General features: G+C 38.5%; 1 pseudogene; it reads left to right on the top strand.

The window, feature by feature from the left end:
- Window positions 1–657: 657 nt before the first annotated feature.
- On the top strand, window positions 658–3,299 carry LOC116420033 (annotated as a pseudogene).
- The last annotated feature ends 4,035 nt before the right edge of the window (window positions 3,300–7,334 follow it).

A 7,334-nucleotide genomic window follows, 5' to 3' on the forward strand; every position in this document is an offset into this window, starting at 1 on the left:
AGTTTACAATATCAAAATCAGAGTTCTACGCTAGCACACTGTCTGTCAGGGTAGTATAGTCCAAAGCAGGCTGGATCACAGGAAGTAGACTTCCTGCCCTACACAACCTTGATGATATCACTGAATTTAGGTGTAAGTGGTTGGACTTAACAGTATCCAAAATCCCTTTCAGCTCTAAATCTAAGACTACCTAATTCTATGATCATATTTGCCTCTGATGCAAGAGTTTTATTGAAGAAGAAAACATGGAAAAAAGGGAAATTCTTGTAATCATTTTCTCCATGAACACAATAAGCAAATACTCAAAAAATGAAAGAGGTTACAAGATACTAAGGAGAATGCTACTGTAGGAAAAGTGGCAACTAAAAAAAAATTTAAAATTTTATTTTTTTTAATAATGATAATTCTTGAGTAGAACTTAATAGATCTTAAGAATTTTATGCATTTAATAAAACAAAACCTGAGGAAATTGTACTGAATTGAGCATGAGGCTGGAGGAGGACATGTAAGCTAGTATACCTTCCACGCTTTTATTAAGTAAATTTATTTTGTTTTAAGAGGTTGGATGGACTATAATTGTCTCAATTTGTTCTAATCCTGGAATATATCACAGGGTTGCTGGGAGAAGAACCCTTTGTGAGGTCAGTGTGATTCTCACACATAAGTAAGAGTGAGAAGAGTAGGAGGTTCTGGAGGAGAAGACAGAGGGATCAGGAGAAAAGCACAGCTGAGGGAACTTCAGCAAGGCATAACTCAGCACAGTGAGGCACAGCATGCTCTGCATGGTTACATCCTTACCACTATAGGTGGTTGGGTAGTGCTGGTCCCCAGGAAGGTGGTTGATACTTTCCACTCTACATGATGTTCCTCTGTCACCCCAGCTTCTGTTTCTATTTCCTATTCTTCTTCCTGAGGAGCTCTCTTGAGAAGAACCAGGACTTCTCAGAGTCACAAGTTCCACTGATAGGCCCACTTCCCCATGTGCAACAGTATGAAGTGGTTGAACCCCTCCAGTTACCCATTTTAGGGATTCTGAGAAAACTGTCTTCAGATACAGCTCTGTATCCTGAGACCATCTGCTACTACCTAGGCCTTAGAGATAATAACATCACCCTCCACCTCTTTAGAAACAGGTACCTGGTGGGGTCAGACTACACAGAAACCTACACCTTGGCTAATGGCAAAGAGGTGACTGAGCAGCCAAAGGAAGAGAATCACTGTTTCTATCAGGGCTATGTGGAGGGGCAACAGGATTCCTCTGTCAACATCAGCACTTGTAATGGTATCCGGGGCTTTTTCCAGATTGGGCCTATCTTCCATCTGATTGAGCCACTAGTCCAGGGTAGATATGGCAGCATTCAGGAAAGACATGGCAATGCCCAGGGGAAACATGCTGTCTGTAGGGAAAAATATTTTAAGAAGAAACAAAGATCTTGTGGTGTCCGTAGGGCCTCCCTACGAGGAAAACTGGAGACAAAGATGGCTACAGTCTATATACCCCAGAGCTGGGTACCTGGATCCATCTCAAAAGAAACCCACTATGTAGAGCTCTATGTGGTGGTGGAGTACACAGAGTTCAAGAAATATGGAAATCTATGGAATATACGCAATAGGGTGAAGGAGGTCGTGAACCAAATGGATAAGTTTTATCAACTGCTCAATTTCTGTGTGGTTCTAATTGGCCTGGAAATATGGGACAAAGGTAATAAGGCTGCAATTACTAATGACATACAGTCTTCCCTGAACAACTTCCTTAAATGGAGGGAAAATAATCTAATCAAGAAGAAACAACATGATAATGCCCAGCTGATCACAGCATTGGATTTGGGAGAAGGCGTTGTGGGACTAGCCAGATTGGGTTCCATGTGCACATTAGTTTCTAGGGGTGTGAACCAGGACTATGAGTCACATCCATTTGGACTAGCAACCACCATAGCTCATGAAATGGGCCACAACCTTGGCATGGACCATGATGAAAATATCAAGGGCTGCCACTGTGAGGTCAGCAAGATGCAAGGTGGGTGTATCATGCAATCCATGGGGGTTGATAATGCCTATCCCAAGCAGTTTAGCAGCTGTAGCAAGGACAATCTGCACAAGTTTCTTAGGGGGACTATCTTCCAGGTGAAGTGCCTGACCAACTTCCCAGACCTGAAGCAGATTGAGGGAGGGCCTGTGTGTGGGAACAGGTTTGTGGAACGAGGGGAGGAGTGTGATTGTGGCCCCCCAGAGGAATATGTGAACCAGTGCTGTAACCCTATGAACTGCAGGAGGGCCCCAGGAGCTGATTGTGTAGAAGGGGAATGCTGCCAGGCATGTCTTCTTACAGCAGCTGGAAAACTATGTCGGAATGCTCAGGACGTTTGTGATCTGGCTGAGTACTGCAATGGCCGACAGGCTAAATGTCCAGAAAATGTATACAAAGAGAATGGCACACCATGCTGGGAGGGCTATTGTTATAATGGGGCCTGCCCCACTTATAAGCAGCAGTGTGAGGCACTTTGGGGCACAGGATCACAAGTGTCCAATGACAAATACTTCTGGCTTGGGCTACCCAGAAGATGTGCACTATCCAGTTATCTTGCCAAAGGGGGTTTCAACAAGTGTGGAAACTTGTACTGCTCCAGGGCAAGCACAGGTCCCATCTCCAGAGCTCTGTGCACCTTCATTTTGAAAGGTGAAAGGTGTGATCTTGCTATAACCCATAGCGAAAGTCATAATCCTTTTGAAATTGTAGCCACTGGCACAAAATGTGGTAAGCAGATGGTATGCTACCACAAGGATTGTCAGGGCCTCAACATCTATGGTTCTGAGAACTATTCCAATCAGTGCCATAATCATGGGGTCTGTAATCACAAAAGAGAATGCCACTGTGAACTGCTGGGCTCTGTCATACTGTCAATGGAAGCTCTCTGACCCCAGCTCAGAAATATTAAACCCTAGGTGACTAATATGGGGGTGGGGGGTGGGGGAGGTGGGAATATTCTGGAAAAGAAAAAGGCAAAAGATTTAAGAAATAATTGGTTACAACAAGTGGACTAGGTGCTTTTTATTTTTCTGCTTAGGAACAAAGATGTTTTCCCCATAAAAATTAAATTTTTCATGGTCCCTAATGGATAGCCTGCCCCTGATGTTTGGTAATAATGTGAAGCTATCTCAAAGCACAACAAAATACAACTATCTGGAAGCCCTGATTTTGCATCTAGGACCTTTCTTTTTTTCATTAACATCTTTGGAGCATATGCCCAACAATATGATACTGGTTCAAAGGATCTGAATTAAGTAATCTTTTTCATATAGTAACATAACTGTTTTCCAGAATTGTTGAAACAATTCACAACTCTACTAAGGATGAAAAAGTATGCCTGGTCTTCCCATAATTCCTCCAAAATTGATTACTTCTATTTTTCATCATTTTCATCATCTATTTTAAGGGTATTAGTTGAAACTGTGAATTATATTATTGTCATTAATGATTTAGAATGCTTTTTCATAGATAGTCATTGATGATTTGTTATTTTTTGACAAAACCATATACATTTTCTTTTCTTTTAAGGAAATTTAAATGCTATTTTTGTGTTTTCACAAATATACACAAATTTTATCTTATTTCCATTTTATTATAGGAAACAGACCAGAGAAGTTAAATGACTTTCCCACAATCTCTTAATGAGGTTAGTTGAGGTAGTTCAAAACCTTCTTTATGTTAAAAAAAAAAAATTTTTTTAAACTCTCCCTTAAGAACCAAAGAGGCAGGAAAGAAACATCAGGAAAGGGTCTGAAAAAGAGTCCAGGGAGGTTCCTAAAGGTGAGAATGTCATTGATAGCACGGCCCCATCCATGGACAATGTGGGGTTGTAACAAGATTAGGAGATATCATAGGGCTCAGTCCTTGCTAGCCTAGGGCCACACTAGTTCTGGAAAATGTCCACTTTACCTACTCTACAGAGGGCAGGAGCATGAGGGGAAGGATGAGAGGGAAGAAGCATCAGTCCCTGGGGCAGATTCAATGTTGGTATTTTAAGTGCAGGGAAGGTGGTCAGATTGGGAGTTTTAGAATACAAATTGCATGTAAGGATGATAGACCATTTGCCTCTAGTCATGTTAGTCTGCTCATTTGAGCCAGTGAAAATCAGTCCTTGGCACTTAAACCAGGCTGCTTTCCTTTATGGATCATACAATAGGCCTTGAGTTTGGAGCTCTTACTTTATGATTCCCATCAATTGAGACCTCCTTCTTAAGTCTGCCTATGGTCTAGCAACTACACTTATGTCTTTTGTCCAACAATCAAACCACTCTGAGTCATTATTTCACCTAAGATCATCAGAAAAATAGAGTACTGCTAGTTCCTTTGAAAACTTTATCTGCATTCTCTTCAGGAAAAGGTGTCCAGAATATATGTCCAGGTGAGCAAGTGAAAATTAATTAAATAGAAGTCATTACAAATGATAGTTGACATATTCATACTCTATAACAGTAACCTCCAAACTTTTAAAATAATCCATCCTTCTCAGTGAAACATTTTTGAACTCTCAACATATTTACTGTATATTAACTTATTTCTAAATTATGTTTGTTCATTAATAGTTATGTATATCATAAAACTTTTAAAATTGAAATTTATAAGAATGAGCTAAAGATGAAATATTTGTCATAAAGGAGTTTACTGAGTAAAAGAGAAACAGAGTAAGTAACCTTCATTTTAGGAAAATCACTTTGATAGCTGTATGGAGGACAAATTGGAGAGGAAAAAACTTAGGGGTATTAATTAGAAAGACAGTGCAAGAGGCCAAATGAGCAGTGATTGATAAAAGACCTAACCTAGGGTGGTGCTTGATATGTGATAGAGAGAAGGGAACAGATACAAAAAATATTTTGGATGTAAAAACAAGAGCTGGCACCTGATTGGATATGGAGAGTGAATGGGAACAAAGAGTTGAAGATTCCACCAAGGTTGTCAACTCAACAGGATACTCCCAGCTCATAATAGAGTAGTTTGCATACTGGAGAGAAAGGGCAGGAGAGAATGTAATTAGAGTAGGTGAGTTTGCATTAGATATGACCCCACTTCTGATTAGTTGATCACAATCCCTTGGAATTGGACTATAAAATGATAGCATTTTAGAAAGGACTGCTTTATAAGGGGAGAGATAAATAATTGACTGGAAAGAACTTATTACCCTATTATGCTTAGAATAAAGTGACACATACTAAGTACTTATTAACTTAAAAAATCCTTAGTTTGACATTTAAAACTCTCCACAATTTGGATCCCACCTACCTTTTTTTTTTTCTTATTTAGTATTATCCTTCCAGTTAAACAGATTTACAATTCTACATAAACAACCCAAATCAATTATTTTGCACAGCTGAGTCCCATAGTATCTGGCGTATACTCTCTCTATACTTTTACCTCCTAGAATTCCTAGCCTCCTGCAAAACCCTCCTAAAAGAAAGCCTTTCCTGAATTAAAACCAACCCCAGGATACTTATTAGCTGTGTGACTCTGGGGGCAAATTACTTAAATGCTGTCTACCTCAGTTTCCTTAACTGAAAAATTGGGAAAATACCAACTCTTAGAATGATTGTGAGGCTTAAGTGAAATAAAATTTGGAAAGTGATTGGAAGTTCTGGCATATAGTAGGCAGTTAAGAAATGTTTCCTTCCTGATCCCCCTGAATATTTTTTTCTTTTGTCCTTTGTATTCCTTTGCATATATTTTGTGTTTACTTATTATGCAGATATAAAAGAATGCAAGGTTTATCTTTAGTCTGAAATCACTTTTGAATTATAGACATTCAACTATATAGAATCTTCAACTATAAGACATTGCCACTTACTTTATTACTTGTGATGACATATTGGCATCTTATGCTTACCATATCTAAAGCTGTGCTTATCATCTTTCTCCAATACTTGATTCTCCTTCTGACTTTACTATTTCTGTTTTCATATATTCATTGTTTTGGAGTTGTCTTTGAAATACTCATCTCTATTACCAGGTCCTTTCATTATTTGATTATTGATTCATTTTTCATATCTCTTTCTTTTCTAGTCCTGGTAATACCACTATATTTGAGTGCCTCATTATAGCCTTCCTGGACTTCTACAATAAATTTTGTATAGTTATTCCTATCTCTATTCTCTGTTCTAAACCAACTAATTCTTACAGAATAATTTTTCTTATACCTGTCTGGAATAAGTGTGTCCATCTAAGATAAATAGCAGAGATAGATATCTCTAAAATCTAACCTACCCCTTGTCAAAAGAAAGGACAGACATGTTTCTGCTTTGAGGAGATCAAGAAAAATACCATGACTGGGCTTCTTCCCTCACTTATCTCTAAGAAGGGTACAGGCTAGAGGTATATATTTATGCCCTGTCAAACATCTCTTATCTAGAGGCATGAAGTGTTGAGTCACTCAGGCTCAACCACACTTTATTTAACCATTTGTAAAGTGAAGAATGACCCTTAGTTTATACTTTCAATTTAGATTCTTAGATTAGAATATGCCAAAGAATATTCAAGAATGAGTGAGCTCTTTAACTGGAAGAGACTTGAACTCCCAGATCAAAACAAAAGAAAGAGCCTGATCTCACCCAAAAGATCCATTCCAAGCATCTAATAAGGCAAGCTAGAAATAAGGGATATGTGCAGGAGGAGCTGGCTTTTCCTATAGGCCTGCAGCATCTTCATCAATGAATGTCTCACCTGAAGAATCTTTAGAACCACCCATGTCTCTCCCAGAAAAAAGTTATAGATCCAGTTCCACAAATATGTCAAGAACTTAGTGTAGGGATCAGCATCCTTTCTATCATTTAGAGCAAAACACTCCAGACTGAGCTAGAAGGGAAACATTTATTAAGTTCTTACTATGAGTTACATAGGCAGTTAGGATAGGCACAGATCTGGAAGTCAGAAATACCTGAATTCAAATCCCTTTCCAGGAAGCCTTCCCTAATTATTCTTGTTTTTTATTTGTTAACTCTCTAATATACAATTTACATGAAAAGTTGTCATTGTCAGGATGTCTCTCTAAGATCTATGATTTGGTAGATAAATCCTAGGAAGTTCCTTAAGGTTCAGTGAAGTTAAAGTGATAATCAGTCATGGACTTAAAAAGTGTCAGAAAATTAATTGGACCCAGTTCTTCCTATCACCTAAATTGAGTTGCCCCTACCTAATATATTTATTTTACAATAACAATTATATTTAGTTCTCTCCCTCATTAAACCCCTTAGCTTGGGGCTGTTTTATTAATGTTCACATTTTCTTCATTGTCTAGTGATTTGTTATGTATATTTTGTTGGCTTTTTTTTTTGATCAATTAACC

The sequence above is a fragment of the Sarcophilus harrisii genome, chromosome 6 (genome assembly GCF_902635505.1).
Source record: "Sarcophilus harrisii chromosome 6, mSarHar1.11, whole genome shotgun sequence".
NCBI lineage: Eukaryota > Metazoa > Chordata > Mammalia > Dasyuromorphia > Dasyuridae > Sarcophilus > Sarcophilus harrisii.